Genomic DNA, 18,196 nt, shown 5'->3' on the forward strand with positions numbered 1-18,196 from the left:
ATTATGGGAGTGGCTGGTAAGATCTTTCTATTGTTAGTTCTAATCCTGTTATCTTAAAATGTAAATTGTGGGAGTGGGTCTAGAAAGATCTTTACAACCTTCAGACATTCTTTTGATTTATTGTGATAACCAATTGAAAAAATATATAACTCCCTCTTCTAAGACTAGTGAGGGGGACAGTTTCTGTCTCCCTTCTAATATAATATCTATGTCAGAAGCTTTCTCTGCCCCTTTTCATACTTTAATAAAACTCTGCTACAAAAAGCTCTTGAGTGATCAAGCCTGGTCCGTGGTTCCAAAGCTAAATCTTGAATCTGACAGAGTAAGCTATCAAAAGCACTGAAAACAAACAGAAATTCAGCACCAGGAAATTCTGAGAGCAAAGTATAAGACACCAGCAATAACTACTGATAACTGCAATGTTGAAAAATTTTATAGCTAAAGATAAGTGAGATAAATACACATATTAACTGTAAGTAATTTTTTTAAGGTTCTCCAAATAAACAGAATCAATCTCTATGTGAAGAGATTTATTATAAGGAATTGGCTTGTGTGATTATGAAGGCTAAGAAGCCCAAAATTTGCAATTTTGGCATGTTCAAGACCCAGGAGAACCGATGGTGTGGATTCAGTCCTAAGGATGGCATACTGGACACTGAGGAGAATCAATCTGAAGGGAGGAGATTTGGGAGAATTTATTGTACAGATGCCTCCAATGGATGGAGGAGCTTGGTGGGCTACAGTCCATGGGGTCGCAAAGAGTTGGGACACGACTGAGCGACTTCACTTCACTTCATTGTACAGATGAAGACAGAAGGCAGTTTGCTGGAAAATTCCCTTTTGCTCCGGAAGGTCAGTCTTTTTGCTCTAAGAGTTCCTTCAACTGACTGGATGAGACTCATCCATATTATGGAAGACAACCTACTTACTCAAAGTTAACCATTTTAAATGTCAATCTCATCCAAAATCATCCTGCAAGTTGACACATTGTTAACCATCACAGTAGGTAATACCACATTTTGTTTACCCATTCATCTATGGATGGACATTTGGATCTTTTCCATTTTTTGGCTGTTGTGAATAATACTGCTATGAACATGGTGGTAAAAATACCTGTTTGAGTCCCTTCTTTCAATTATTTTGTAATTTACATTAAGAAGTGGATTCTCTGGATCATATGCAAATCTATGTTTAATTTTTTGAGGAACTGGCATAATGCTTTCCACAGTATCTACATCATTTTACATTCCCACCAGCAGTGCACAAGTTTTCCAGTTTCTTGACATCCTGGTCAAAACCTAGTATTTTCTGTTTTTGTTTGTTTGTTTTGCTTTTTAAAGAATAGCCATTTTAATGGACTTAAAGTGGTGACTTACTGTGGTTTCTATTTTCATTTCCCTAATAAGAGTCAGTGTTGAACATCTTTTCATGTTCTTATTAGCCATTTGTATATATTCTTTGGAGAAATACCATTTCAGTTCTTTGTCCATTTTACAATTAGGTTGTTTATTTTTATACTTGAGTTATAGGAGTTTATTTATACATTTTTAATATAAATTCCTTATCATATATTTTCTCCCATTCTGTGGACTGCTTTTTCAGCTCTCTTAATAATGTCCTTCAATGCACAAAGTTTTTATTTTTGGTTAAGTCCAAATTTATCTAGTTTTTCTTTTGTTGCCTGGGTTTTAGTAACATATCCAAAAATATCATGAAGCTTCTTCCTCCCTGTGTTTTCTTTCAAAAGTTTTATAGTTTTGGGTCCTCTTATGGTTATATCTTTTATCCATTTTGAGTTAATTTTTGTATATGGTGGAAGGTAAGGATCTCATTTCATTCCTTAGCATGTGAATATCCAGTTTTCCTAGTGCCACTTTTTGAAAAGACTGTCCTTTCTCAGGATTGAATTTTAGAAAGTGGAAAAATCAAGAAGAAAATTAACCTGTGGTTAAGAGAGATCAACTTCAAACTAATAAAAGATTCAACTTCTTAATCAGAAAGCTTACTAATTATTAATTGATTTTCTCAGTAAAAACTATGACATAAATAATTTAAATTAGTGCCAACTTTATACTGATTATTATACACATACTTTTGTTTTATTCTAAAGTCCCTGTAGTAATACTCTGCATATGCTTTTCCTAAATTATTATTGACTATTTCATACTTTACTGAATCATCCTCACTGTTTTTTTGTTACTTTTAAGAGGATCATATTTTTCAGCTTGTTTTTTTTCCTATAAATCTTTTTCCTATCAAATCCATTCTTTAAGCTCTCAAGTCAATTAGAATAGTTTTCTCATTTTAACTAACATACACTGAAGCTCTTACCTTTAGATCGTCTGCAAAAGTGTGCTAGTGTGTTATACTCCCTTTCTAGAACCATTACTGAAGATGATAAAATCATTAGCTGAAGAGCTGCTGCTGCTAAGTCGCTTCAGTCGTGTCCGACTCTGTATGACCCCAGAGACAGCAGCCCACCAGGCTCCCCTGTCCCTGCGATTCTCCAGGCAAGAACACTGGAGTGGGTTGCCATTTCCTTCTCCAATGCATGGAAGTGAAAAGTGAAAGTGAAAGTGAAGTCGCTCAGTCATGTCTAACTCTTGCGACCCCATGGACTGCAGCCTACCAGGCTTCTATGTCCATGGGATTTTCCAGGCAAGAGTACTGGAGTGGGGTGCCATTGCCTTCTCTGGCTGAAGAGCTAGGTAATTCCAAAGAGTGATGAATGTACAACAGTTCTTTAGACTGATGATATCTAGTTCTAGCAGAAGTTTATAAAGCTGTTGATCAAACATTGATGTCACCCCAAATGTAAAGACTGGAAAGGCATGAAGTTCTTAAGATTAATTTAAAAAATTCATTTCTCATACATTTATATATCAACCTCACTTTAGATTCTTCCACTCAAAGACACTGGAGTGACTATGTTTGCTCCCATAACTTTATCCTCAAAGGACAAAATAATTTGCTTTATTGCTAACAATAGAGTCCCATCTTGTTTAAGAAAATAAATGATATCATAGCATTTTGTCTATCCCTATGCTTATTGGGATTAGTGTATTTGAAGGGAGAGTGAAAAAAAAAATGAGAACCTGAAATTGTGTACACTTTTTCAGCTGCCTACTTTTTAAAATATATATCCAGCAAGCCATTACAAAGGAAACTTCAAAGTTCAGTTCAATACAATCCATTTGTGTTTGTTTTCAAAGTAGCTGTATTTTAGACAGTTAATAAAGTGTCTATTTACCCTAGTAGGTGGAGGGACAGATATGTGTGAAAATCTAACTCTGCAACTGAATGAGAAGTCCAGTAGTCAGAAAGTCCATCTAGTCTGGTTTTAAAAATTTATCTAATACAGAGAGCAACTAAAAATCATACCAATGAAATTAGAGTGGAAACTTGTATGCAAAAATCTTCAGGAATGATGATTAAAATATATTTGGGGTAGGGGTGACCATATTTGTAATATTTCTATTGTAGTGAGATATCAACCAATAAGAAATCCTATGTACACATATTCAGAAGCCAACATTACCATGTACCAAGCACAGTCAAAACTTTTCTTTTAAATTTTACCTTAAAAATTAGCACAGGAAGCCAAAGTCTTATCCTAAAGTTTTAAGCAACAATAAAAGTAAATATGAACATAGATAAGACTCTGAAATATGTTGTAACTCCTTTGGGATCATGAAACAATACAAATAAATCAAATATATAGTTAGATTAATTCAGGTTATGGTGATTAACAGATAAAGTCCATGACTATTAGGTTATAAAATTATTGGTGCAAACATTAAAATATTTCAATAGTTACAGTGAGATTAAAGCTAATTTGTAATTGGTAGTAATGAGATCGGAATTTGCTTTACTATGAGATAACTAAAATGCACTAGAAAGGCAATCTAATATAATGAAATAGTGACATGGGGATTCCCTGACTTAATAAATTAATTGAAGGATTCTACAGGCAGAGTGAGCATTTACTATTGGAAGTACTGATGCTGAAGCTGAAGCTCCAACAGTTTGGCCACCTGATGCGAAGGGCCTACTCATTGGAAAAGACTCTGATGCAGAGAAAGATTGAGGGCAAGAGGAGAAAGGGAGGACATAGGATGTGATGGTTGGATGGCATCACTTACTCAATAGACATGAGTCTGAGCAAACTCCGGGAGAGTTTGGCAGTTCTTGGGGTCATGAAGAGTTGGACATGACTTAGCGACTGAACAACAATCCAGAAGAAAAGAGATAAACATACTCCAGTGGTTTGTTGAACAAGAAATTCATAATAGGCAAACTTGAAAATGAGGTATAATCTGTCATCTGATCCTGATCTATATAAACTAGCTATTTACATTGGAATATTGAAATACACATTTTAAGTAGATATTTATGGCTCAGCTGGTAAAGAATCTGCTTGCAATGCAGGAGACCTGGGTTCGATCCCTGGATTGGGAAGATCCCTTGGAAAAGGGAAAGGCTACCCACTCCCAGTTTTCTGGCCTGGAGAATTCCATGGACTGTATAGTCCACGGGGTCACAAAGGGTCGGACACGACTGAGTGACTCTTACTTTCACTATGGTTGAAGTGGAGAAAGGAGCAATGAATAGAGATTCAAAGTCTCATAGTTAAAAGCACAGCATTATCTATTTTGGACTTCCCTGGTGGCTCAGATGGTAAAGCATATGCCTACAATACAGGAGACCTAGGTTCGATCTCTGGGTTGGGAAGATCCTCTGGAGAAGGAAATGGCAACCCACTCCAGTACTCTTGCCTGGAAAATCCCATGGACAGAGGAGCGTTGTAGGCTACAGTCCATGGGGTCGCAAAGAGTTGGCTCAGACACGACTGAGAGACTTCACTTTCACTTTCTTTCTTTATTATCTATTTTATTCCTATTTAAACTAATCAAGTGTGACAGCACAACTTGCATATAATAACACTATAGCTGACATTTAATAAACAAATATTAATTGAATGAGTAAATAAAAAGCAGTACTTTTTCCTAATACAATTTTGTAGCCTTAAGGTTGTTAATTTATAAATTAACTTTCATTCTTAATATCTGGCTATCCCAGTAAAAGAAATACAATTAACAAGAGTGAACCTCTCCCCTTCAAATTTTCTCTGACTCTGTTCTTTCTCTTAAATCACAACCCCAGCATGTAGTGTTATTTGGAAATGAATTCTGATGTTTTTATTAGTTTTTATTAACTGATCATTTGACATGTACCTGCATTATAGTTGAAAAATAAATAGAACATGTCATATTTGCTTTTCTGACACTTGAAAACGTGGAGTAGTTTTCAGGTGATGGGAGTAGAAAAATAGCTGTGAGAGGCAAGTAATATTTAATATTTTGCTCCATTTTTTTCCCCTGTGGTCACCCATCCCTAACTGAACTGACAGCTTAGAAATGTCAATTCTAAATAAAAATTTACCCACATGGGGCTTTAGTTAGCAATCTAGGGTCATGCAGATACTTTTGGTTGAAAATCGAGATAAGACTAGAAAAGGAAAATAGAAGAAATCCCAAATATTCCTACTTTCTCTTTTCATCCTTCATGTGGTAAAATTAGTCTAGTTCTCAGGACAAAGATCATAGCGCCTCAAAATCTTAGATATGTAGCCTGAGGTAAAAAAGAAAAACACAAAGTAACTTTTCTTATACCAACTTCATACAGATCAGATAAAATTAAATAATACAGGATAGTCATAGACAATAATGTCACTGTGTAATTTTTCACAGATTCTCTAGCATTCATTTTATTAAATAATAATTTTCAAAGTTCAATAAAGCTCTTAAAGTTACTTAGATATGCTTAAAATAATTCCCCATCTTTCTTTCCAGGTTTCATTGATTCTATTAATCAGTCAAATACAATAGATTTATTTTTCCAAAAAATATATCTTAACAGCTTATTTTTATAACACAACCAATCAATTTTCACACATGTGCATTGTGAAGGGTGAACTTTTGATTATGTGTGAAAAATCTATGGTAAATGAATAACAAGACACATGTATTCTTTAAAAAGGAAAACATGCACATTCAAAGGGTTCTGCAGGAAGGGCTAATGGTAAGGAACCTGCTTGCAATGCAGAAGACATAAGCAACACGGGTTTGATCCCTGGGTTGGGAAGATCCCCTGGAGAAGGGAATGCTAACCCACTTCAGTATTCTTGCCTGGAGAATCCCATGGACAGAGGAGCCTGGTGGGCTACAGTCCAAAGGGTACAAAGAGTTGGACACAACTGAAGTGACTTAGCAGATATGAGTGCACATTCAAAATAAAAGGGACACACTGATTATCAGGAAAGTAATTTGATTCACAAAGAATTTGAATATTAATAGACTAAAATATGGAACATTTTACTCATTTTAAAAGCCAACCAAAGAGATGCATAATTATTTTAAAATATATTGATAAAATATTTAAATTATATGTCACAGAAATTAAAATATTTGGAATAAAAAGAACTACTAAATAATACAAACTTAAGTATTAGAATAAGTTATAATTGTTTATTTTTTATTATATTATGATACTATTGTCAAGAATCACTCATTCTTAAAAACACAGTTTGTCTTTATAGAGTATAAGATATTTCTAAAATTACAATGCATGTGCTATGATGAGTTCTGTCCTCCAGAGGGCAGTGCAGTACAAACTCAGAGGGCACAGAGTGCACCAAAAAACCAAATGTTAAGTAATTTCATTTTATTCTAGTGGTAACGAAAATACAGAAAAAGTCCCAGGATCTGCTGTAATGCCAAAATTCCTGACTGCAAGATATAAAGTGTTGCAAATTCTCTAATTAGTTTGACCATGTGTCAATCATTTCAATTTCTTTTAACTGGAAATTGTTTTTCAAAATGAATTAATGGACAAAAATTGATCTTCTGTTGGTTGAACATCAGTAGATGTTTTTTTAAAGAAGATAAAATGGTCCTGGGACTCTTCAAGACTTTGATACACATCGTATGAGCTCCTTATAAAAGGAGTATTTCTCTACTTTCAACACACAATAGAAGGCACACACTTGATTTTATGAATTTGGTTTTTCCTGCTTATGGCTCTCCAAAAACATTTTCTAAGCTATAAGTTAAATCTGTTTATAGCAAATTATAAAGCAAATATAATTTTTATAGTTCTTGGAAAACTCCTAAAACCTCTGAACTACTATTGAGAACTATTCAGCAATACAAATAATACAAATAAAGAACTAGTGTCCAGCATACAAAAATGGCTCCATAAAGGCTGCATGTGTGAGCTGAGGCTTAGTCACTCAGCTGTGTCTGACTCTGTGACCCTATAGACTGCAGCTGCCAGGTTCCTCTGTTTATGGATTTTTCCAGGAAATAATACTGGAGTGGCTTGCCATTTCCTCCTCTTTGGGAACTTCCTGATCCAGGGATAGAACCCATGTCTCTTGCATTGGCAGTGGATTCTTTACCACTGAGCCACTGAGAAGCCCCCATAAATGTTAGTTATGGTTATTATTAAATATATAGAGAGATTTTTAAAACTGTGATTAAAAAACTCCTAACAAACAAAAGTCCAGGGCCAGATGGCTTCACAGGTGAATTTTATCAAACATTTAGAGAAGAATTAACACCTATCTTCTGAAACTATTTCAAGAAATTTCAGAGGAAGGAATATGCTCAAATTCTTTCTATGAGGCCATCATTACCCTGATAACAGAACCAGATGAAAACACCACACACAATAAAAGAAAATTACCATTCGGTATTACTGGTGAACATAGATGCAAAAATCCTCAACAAAATACTAGCATTCTTAATCCAACAGAACATTGTCATACACCATGATCAAGTGGGATTTATCCCAGGGATGCATGGATTTTTCAGTATCTGCAAATCAGTGTGATGGCACCCCACTCCAGTACTCTTGCCTGGAAAATCCCATGGAAGAAGGAGCCTGGTAGGCTGCAGTCCATGGGGTCGCTAAGAGTCGGACACGACTGAGTGACTTCACTTTGACTTTTCACTTTCATGCATTGGAGAAGGAAATGGCAACCCACTCCAGTGTTCTTGCCTGGAGAATCCCAGGGACAGGGGGGCCTGGTGGGCTGCCATCTATGGGGTTGCATAGAGTCAGACACGACTGAAGTGACTTAGCAGCAGCAGCAGCAGCAAATCAGTGTGATATATCACAACAATAAATTGCATAAAAATCATATGATCATCTCAATAGATGCAGAAAAAGCTTTTCACAAAATTCAACAGCCATTTATGATAAAACTCTCCAGAAAGTGGACATAAAGGGAACATACCTCAACATAATAAAAGCCACCTATAACAAACCTACAGCTAACATCATACTCAATGGAGAAGATCTGAAAGCATTTCCTCCAAGATCAGGAACAGGACAAGGATGTTCACTCTTGCCACTTTTATCCAACATAGTTTGGAAGTCATAGCCATGGCAGTCAGAGAAGAAAAATAAATGAAAGTAATCCAAATAGGAAAAGAAGAAGGAAAACATAACTGTTTGCAGATGACATAATACTAAATATAGAAAATCTGAAAGATACTACCAGAAAACTACTGGAGTTCATCATTGAATTTTATAAAGTTGCAGGATATAAAATTAATACATAGAAAGCTCTTGCATTCTATACACTAACAACAAAAGAACAGAAAGAGAAATTAAAGAAACAATCCCATTTACCATCATATCAAAAAGAATAAAATACCTGGGAATAAACCTACCTAAGGATGCAAAAGACCTGTAATTTGTAAACTATAAGATGCTGATGAAATAAATCAAAATGACACAGACAGATGAATATACCACGTTCTTAGAAGAATCAACATTGTTAAAATGACTATACTACCCAAAGCAATCTACATATTCAATGCAATTCTTATAAAATTATCAATACCAAAAGCATTTTCACATGCTTCCTAGGTGGTGCTAGTGGTAAAGGATCTACTTGCCAATGCAGAAGATACAAGAGATGTGGGTTCAATCCCTGAGTCAGAAAGATACCCTGGAGGAGGAAATGATACCCCACTCCAGTATTCTTGCCTGAAAAATTCCATGGACAGAGGAGCCTGGTGGACTACAGTCCATGGGGCTGAAACAGTCAGACACAACTGAGTCACTGAACACAAACACAGATTTAAAAAAAAAAAAACTTAAAATCCGTACAAAGACACAGAAGGCCCCAAATAGCCAAAGCAATCTTGAAAGAGAAAAATGGAGGTGGAGGTATCAGGCTCTCTGACTTCAGAGTATACTGCAAAGCTATAGTAACCAAAACCAAATGGTACTAACACAAAAACAGAAATACAGGTCAATGGAACAGGATAGAAAGCTGAGAAATAAGTCTACCCACCTATGGCCAGTTAGTCTATGACAAAGGAGGAATGACTGTGCAATGGAGAAAAGACAGCTGGGATAACTATACATACATCTAAAAAGATAAAACTAGAACATTCTTTAACATCATATACAAAAAAAAAAACCCAAAAACTCAGAATGGATTAGAACCTAAATGTAAAACCAGATACTATAAAACTCTTGAGAGGAAAATATAGGCAGAACACTCTTTGACACAAATCACATCTATATCTATTATAATGTCTCCCAGAGTGGTGGAAATAAAAACAAAAATTAACAAGTGAAACCTAATTAAACTCAAAAACTTTTGCACAGCAAAGGAAACCACAAATGAAATGGAAAACAAAACAAAACAAAACACAACAGAATGGGAGAAAATATTCTCAACCAACAAAGGATCAGTCTCCAAAATTTACAAACAGCTCATGTGGTTCAATATCCAAAATATAGACAATCCAATCAAAAACTGGACAGAAGACCTAGGTAGATATTTCTCCAAAGAAGGCACATAGATGGCCAACAGGTACATGGAAAGATGCTCAACCTTTGCTAATTATTAGAGACGTAAATCAAAACTACAATGAGATATCACTTCACAACAATCAGAATGGCCACCATCAAAAATTTACAAATAATAAATCCTGGAGAGGGTGTGGGAAAACAAGAACTCTCCTAGAACGTTGGTGGGAATGAAAACTGATACAGCCACTATGGAGAATAGCACAGAGGTTTCTTAAAAAAACTAAAAATACAGCTACCAGATGACTGAGTGGTCCCAGTCCTGGGCATGTATTTGCAGAAAAGCATAGTTTGAAAGGACACACGCACCCCAGTTCACTGCAGCACTGTTTACAATAGCCAAGACATGGAAGTAACCTAAATGTCTATTGATAGATGAATGGATAAAGAAGATGTGATACATATATACAATGGAACATTATTCAGCCTAGAAGGATGATGGCGAAAGTTGCACAATGATGTGGACGTACATAGTGTCACTTAAATGAACAGTTAAATGTGGTTAAAATAATGTTTTATATTATGTGATGTTTATCATAATAATAAAAAAAAGAATGAAATAATGCCATTTGCAGGAACATGGATGGACCTGGAGATTATCATAAGTGAATTAAGTCAGATAGAAAAAGGCAGACATCATATATCACTTATATGTAAATCTATAAAGAGATAATACAAACAAACTTATTTGTAAAGCAGAAATTGACTCAGAGAATGCTCTTATGGTTATCAGGGAGAATGGGTGAGGAGGAAGGATAGACTGAAAATTTATGATTTACATGTACACAATGCTATATTTAAAATGGATAGCCAACAGGACCTACTGTAAAGTTAATTAAAAATTTAAAAACTAGATATTTAAAAAATATATACCCATATCTGTCTATATATGTATACTTACACAGAGAGATCTTAAAAAGCAAAACCCCCAAATGTCTCTATTTCCTTCTAGTCATTGTATTTTGCAAACATCAAATTAAACAAGTAATTTAGGTTTGTTGTAAAGAGTTTGCCTATATTTTTAATTTAACTGTAACAGTATCTAAGCCCCACCCTATTTTTTCCCCTCTTGCCCCACACCTGAAAAAAACAATAAGAAAGCCAAGATGTCTTGAGTTCACATTATGCAAGAGGAATCCTCACTCCGTTGCCATTCCCTAACTACAATGAAATCAAAGCTACTGCCCCTCCCTACTCTTGCAAGTCATTTTTAGACCTACTGGAGAGCCTGCCCTGCTGTCCCCAGAAAGCCCCATTATGTGCATAATAAATCTTTTCATACCCTCTTGGTACAGCTGTGTGGCATTACCATTTTCCACATTCAGATTAAATTTTGGATAGGTGTTGATCCAATTCCCCATGGGTAAACCACAGACTAAGTTTGAGAGCTGTCTTTTTGATGCATTTCTCCAAATTTATGCATTTGCTCCTTTTGAAATAGACAGTTCATCTATTTGATAGGGAAGTTCATTTTTTATTATTGTTTTAATACAGTTTTCTCCCAAACTATGAAAATCCTATGAACAAGAGAGAATTGAAAAATTCTAGGGCCGAATTCTTATAGTGAAAAATATTTTGAACAAGTCTCATGAGAATCCATTTAAACATTTAATCCCTCAGTAAGCTTCAAATATCCTTTGAGAACTTGCACCATGATTCACCTCCATTTTCAGAGACTTACTTTATGAAGAATCTCTTTTGAGGTGTGATAAAATAACAGGACAGAGAGCCACAATGCAGAATTCTTGCTAAAAGACTTTGAGCTTGAATTTAGTAACATCTGCCTCTGATCACAAACTCATAAGGAGATTGAAGTGGAACATTTTAAAGAATATCACAAGAATAGTTACTAATATTTAGAATGTGTGAAATTTTATAGCACAAATGACCCAATTTCTTTAATAAATGCACCTCATTAAAAGAGGGAATTGCTATCTTTTAAAATATGGTACACTTACACTGAATATTACTCAACCTTCAAAAAGAAGGGAATTCTACCATATGTGACAACATAGATGAACCTTAAGGACATAATGCTAAATGAAATGAATATGTCACAGAAGGACAAAGGCTGCATGCTTTCCACTCTTACTAGGTATCTAATGAAAGTAACAGAATATTTCACTCCCAAATATGCCTCCTTGGCACAAAGATTATTTGAACTGATAATTTTGAGAAAAAGCAGACACAGGAGGGGATCTGAAAATAGAGTAGAAGCTACTTTTTGGAAGAGAAATTTACATGTGTAAAGGAAATCTCCATTTGTGAGGATGTCTCCCTCTCCACAAGAAGAAGAGATGGATGACTATTTCACAGAAGAATCTTATCACTGGAAGAGACATTAACTTTTGTTGTGGTTCTTGTTCAGTCCCTAAATCCTGTCCAACTCCTTTGCAACCCCGTGAACTATAGTCCCCCAGGATCCTCTGTTCATGGGATTTCCCAGGCAAGAATACTGGAGTAGATATCCATTTCCTTCTCCAGAGAATCTTCCTGACCCAGGGATTGTCTCCTGCATTGGCAGGCAGATTCTTTACCACTGAGCAAACAGGGAAGCCCATGGTAAACATTACCTTCCTTGTTTAATGTGACTTTCCTGGTACCAGTTTCTTGTCCCTATCCCTCAAAGTTGCTCCTTTTGTATTTAGTCGAAGACAATATTTCAACTGCTGGCTTAGCCTACTTCTGAGAGTTATTCATTTTCCCTTGGGTATCTCCCATGTGTACACAAAGTACTGTTGCTGTTCACTCACCAAATCATGCATGACTCTTTGCAACCCCATGGATGGCAGCAAGCCAGGCTTCTCAGTAATTCACTATCGCCCAGAGTTTGCTTAAATTCATGTCCATTGAGTCAGTAATACTACCTAACCATTTCATCCTCTGCCAGCCCCTTTTCCTTTTCCCTTCAATGTTTCATAACATCAGGGTCTTCTCCAACAAGTCAGGTCTTCACATCAATAGCCAAAGTATTGGAGCTTCAGCTTCAGCATCAGTCTTCCTTCTAATTGGATACACAGGGTTGATTTCCTTTAGGATTGACTGATTTGAACTCTGTTCAGTCCAAGGGACTCTCAAGAGTCTTCTCCAACACCACACTTCAAAAGCATCAGTTCTTCAGCATTTAGCCTTCTTTATGGTCCAACTCTCACATCTGTACACGACTACTGGAAAAACCATAGCTTTGACTATATGCACATTTGTTGGCAAATGGTGTGTTTGCTTCTTAATATGCTGTCTAGGTTTGTCATAGCTTTCCTTCCAAAGAGCAAGCGTCTTTTAATTTTATGGCTGTAGTCACCATCCCCAGTGATTGTGGAGCCCAAGAAAAAATCTGTCACAATTTTCACTTTTTCCCCATATTTTTGCCATGAAGTACTGGAACTGGATGCCATGATCTTAGTTTTTTGTTTGGTGAATTTTAAGCCAGTTTTTTCACTATCCTCTTTCACACTCAATAAGAGGCTCTTTAGTTCCTCTTCAGTTTCTGCCATCAGGGTGGTATCATCTGCATATCTGAGGTTGTTGATATTTCTCCTAGCAATCTTGATTCCAGCTTTTGATTCAACCAGCCTGGCATTTCATATGATATACTTTGCATGTAAGTTAAATAAGCAGGATGACAATACAGCTTTGATGTACTCCTTTTCCAATTTTGAACCAGTCTGTTGTACCATGTCTGGTTCTAACTGTGCTTCTTGACCTGCACACAGATTTCTCAGTAGACAGGTAGGGTGGTATTTCCACCTCTTTAAGAATTTTCCACAGTCTGTTGCTGTGACCCACACAGTCAAAGGCTTTAGTATAGGCAATGAAGCAGAAGTAGATGATTTTTCTGAAACTCCTTTGCTTTGACCATGATATAATGAATGTTGGCAATTTGATCTCTGGTTCCTCTGCCTTTTCTAAATCTAGCGTGTACATCTGGAAGTTCTCCGTTCATGTACTTTGGAAGCCTAGCTTGAAGGATTTTAAGCAGAACCTTGCTAGCATGTGAAATGAGCACAAGTGCACAGTAGCTTGCACATTCATTGGCATGGTGCTTCTTTGGAATTGGAATGAAAACTAACCTTTTCCAGTCCTATGGCCACTGTTGAGTTTTTCAAATTTGATGACATGTTGAGTCCAGCACTTTAACAGCATCATCTCTTAGGATTTGAAATAACTTATCTGGAAGTCCATCACCTCCACTAGCCTTATTCATAGTAATGCTTCCTAAGCCCTATTTCATTTCACACTCCAAGATGTCTGGCTCTAGGTAAGTGACCATACTACTGTGGTTATCTGGGTCATTAAGACCTTTCTTATATAGTTCTCATGAGTATTCTTGCCACCTCTTCTTAATCTCTTCTGCTTCTGTTAGGTCCATACCATTTCTGTCCTTTATTGAGCCTATCTTTGCATGAAATGTTTCCTTGGTATCTCCAATTTTCTTGAAGAGATCTCTAGTCCTTCTGATTCTACTCTTTTTCTCTATTTCTTTGTATTGTTCACTTAAGTAGACTTTCTTATCTCTCTTTGCTAATCTCTGGAACTCTGCATTCAGTTGGGTATAGCATAGCATAGCACAGCATAGCATAGTGAAGTTGCTCAGTAGTGTCCGACTCTTTGCAACTCCATGGACTGTAGCCTACCAGACTCCTCCATCCATGGGATTTTCCAGGCAAGAGTACTGGAGTGGGGTGCCATTTCCTTCTCCAGGGGATCTTCCTGACTCAGGGATCAAACCCAGGTCTCCCACATTGCAGGCAGACGCTTTACCGTCTGAGCCACCAGGGAAGTCTCAGTTGGGTATATCTTTCCCTTTCTCCTTTGCCTTTCACTTCTCTTCTTTTCTCAGCTATTTTTAAGGCCTTCTTAGACAACCACTTTGCCTTGTTACATTTCTTTTTCTTTGGGATGATTTTAGTCACTGCCTCTTATACAGTGTAATGAACCTTTGTCCATAGTTCTTCAAGAACTCTGTCTACCAGATCTAATTCCTTGAATCCATTCCTCATCTCCACTGTATAATCTTAAGGGATTTGATTTAGGTCATACATGAATGGCCTAGTGGCTTTGCCTACTTTCTTCAGTTTAACCCTGAACTTTGCAATGAGGAACTTATGAACTGAGCCACAGTCAGCTCCAAGTCTTGTTTTTGCTGACTGTATAGGGTTTCTCCATCTTTGGCTACAGAGAATATAATCAATTTGATTTCGGTATTGACCATCTGGTAAAGTCCATGTGTAAAGTCTTCTCTTGTGTTGTGGAAGTGGGTATTTGCTATGACCATCATGAAAGTTTAAATCAAATAAATATGCAAAGGACTCTTTTGCCATAACTCTTTGCAAATATTGGGGACTTATTAAAAATGAACTATGAGCATGAAATTCATCAACAAAATATTTTCAGTATATATAACATTCCATTTCTAATGTCTGGTAAATTCAAATAATACGAAGGTATTGATATGCCAACTTAAACATAGACTTATCTTTGTTCACAAGACAATGTAAATGGGCAAAGTACATGGAGCTAGACTTAGTAAAAACACATAATTTGAGAATTCTGATAAGGAATGTTGAATCCAAAACCAGAATCCATTGTTACCATAGGCAGTCTGCCCTGTCTTTAGAAAAAAAAAGTTGCTGTTACACAGCCATCTGCTCACATACCAAGCTGTTTACCTGGCTGTTTGCTCTACTTGTCAGAATAGCTCTTCAATATTCTCACCATGGCATGAGGGTCAGGTACCCACCTGGTGCTAGTGACCCAGGGTTGTTTTTCTTCTGCTGCTAAATTTTTTAACTTATATCAGCTTGGGACTTGGAGAATTCAGCTATCCAGTTGCAGCATATTAGCCAGTCATCCCCTCAGGGAGGCATCCCTTCTTCTGCGTCCCTGATCCAACTCTGTTGTTCTTTCCATTTAGAACTGACAATACAAAATGTTGATATGTGTGTTAGTCATAAATAAACTATCCAGGAAGTATAATGTTTACCAACCTGCATCAGCATTTTCCTTACATCAGCCTGACTTGAAAGGATGAAAACTGATTCATCTATGCAAGACATTATTATTGTTATGGTTGTTATTGTTTCTGTTTATTTGACCATTTCTTTTTGGTGGGATGAACACTAGTGGATATAGCCTACTGTTTTTGTTGTTCAATAGATAATGTTGTGTCCGACTCTTAGCGACACCATGGACTGCAGCATGCCAGGCTTCTCTGTCCTTAAGATAATGTTACATTAAATTTAATCCATTCATAACTAATTCTTATTGAAATGAATACCCATAGGTTTATTTCTTCGCCAACTCAGTTCAATGAAATTGCATTGAGTACCATAAACACACCAAACTTGGGATTAAGTGCATGGGAATACAAAGATCATTAAGATGTGATCTCTAACAAGAGGCTTATAGTTAATCTTCCTGGGTTAGATTGATGGTGTTACATGATGGATTACAGCCATGTAATCAAATAACTGTGGTAGAATATGACAAATACATCCTAGGAATAGTGCAGGTCGTATACAAATAATTTAACAATACTTAGAAGTATCAGTGTCCTATAAGCCTATGACTAAACAAATGCACGGAGAAGGCAATGGCACCCCACTCCAGTACTCTTGCCTGGAAAATCCCATGGATGGAGGAGCCTGGAAGGCTGCAGTCCATGGGGTCGCTGAGGGTCGGACACGACTGAGTGACTTCACTTTCACTTTTCACTTTTATGCATTGGAGAAGGAAATGGTAACCCACTCTGGTGTTCTTGCCTGGACAATCCCAGGGACGGGGCAGCCTGGTGGGCTGCCGTCTATGGGGTCGCACAGAGTCATACACGGCTGAAGTGACTCAGCAGCAAACAAATGCAAATGATATAAAAAGAACAAACACCCCAAAGTTTCAGATGTCACATGCTGTTCTCATAAATACATTTGATTAAAAAGTTAAAGCTGCAATGTATAAACAGTATATACTGGACACCTTTGGCTATTTAGACTAGAATTATTTAAAGCTACATAAAATAAAAAGATCAATCTTAAATGGTCATTAGCCATATTTGAAGTGCTTAATGTGATTATTGGTTACTGCACTGGATGACACAGGCACAGGGCACTTCCATCATTACAGAAAGTTCTACTGGACAGTGCTAAATTACAGTGCCAGGGTCTATAGCAGCCCCTTTCAGCTTAATGTGCAAATGAATTCCCTTGGTATCTTGCTTACACGTTAATTCTGGTCAGACAGATGGCATAGGGTTTGAGATCCTGCAGATGGTGACTGCAGCCATGAAATGAAAAGACACTTACTTCTTGGAAGAAAAGTTATGACCAACCTACATAGCATATTCAAAAGCAGAGATATTACTTTGCCAACAAAGGTCCGTCTAGTCAAGGCTATGGTTTTTCCAGTGGTCAAGTATGGATGTGAGAGTTGGACTGTGAAGAAGGCTGAGTGCCGAAGAATTGATGCTTTTGAACTGTGGTGTTGGAGAAGACTCTTGAGAGGCCCTTGGACTGCAAGGAGATCCAACCAGTCCATTCTGAAGGAGATCAGCCCTGGGATTTCTTTGGAAGGAATGTTGCTAAAGCTGAAACTCCAGTACTTTGGCCACCTCATTCGAAGAGTTGACTCATTGGAAAAGACTCCGATGCTGGGAGGGATTGGGGGCATGAGGAGAAGGGGACGACACAGGATGAGATGACTGGATGGCATCACTGACTTGATGACATGAGTCTGAGTTAACTCCGGAAGTTGCTGATGGACAGGGAGGCCTGGCGTGCTGCGATTCATGGGGTCGCAAAGAGTCAGACACGACTGAGCGACTGAACTGAAATGCCCTGCCAATAAGCTCCTGGATGGCATTGATGTTGCTGGTTCTTTGATCAAACTTTGTGTAGCAAAGTTTTATATTATTCTATTAATACCAATGAGGTGGTAATGTGTCAAATGTTTTTTTCCCCTAGTTACCCCTTTTAATTAAAGCAAGGAAAAGTTAGATGATTACTATATTTTTAATAGAAACAGTTTTTCCTCTAAAATCTTTGATATTATATTCTACAACTCAAACATATCTATAATAAGGTCTCCACATGTTAAAGACTTTAGCCCTAAAACCTAAAATAGAGCAAAAAACCTAAAGTAGAGCAAAAAACTTAAAGTATAGCAAATAACTATACACAATCTATATCCTTCCCATTCTGATTCTTGGCATTTATGAATCTATTAAAAAATCAAGAAAGTTTCAAATTATTTTTAAATTAAATTGAGTTATCCATCTTAAATACAATTCTAATGTATTTAACTAGTACTCTAA

At 36.7% G+C, this 18,196-nt stretch overlaps 1 long non-coding RNA gene across 1 annotated transcript in view; it reads left to right on the plus strand.

Moving 5' to 3' along the window:
- The first annotated feature begins 665 nt into the window (after positions 1 to 665).
- The window catches only part of LOC139182714 (uncharacterized), a 45,764-nt gene continuing 28,233 nt past the window's right edge, over positions 666 to 18,196 (plus strand). The window contains exon 1 of the long non-coding RNA XR_011566244.1: positions 666 to 852. This is a non-coding gene — a long non-coding RNA (uncharacterized lncRNA). The remainder of the gene's footprint in view (positions 853 to 18,196) is intronic.

The sequence above is a fragment of the Bos indicus genome, chromosome 4, assembly GCF_029378745.1.
Source record: "Bos indicus isolate NIAB-ARS_2022 breed Sahiwal x Tharparkar chromosome 4, NIAB-ARS_B.indTharparkar_mat_pri_1.0, whole genome shotgun sequence".
Lineage (NCBI taxonomy): Eukaryota > Metazoa > Chordata > Mammalia > Artiodactyla > Bovidae > Bos > Bos indicus.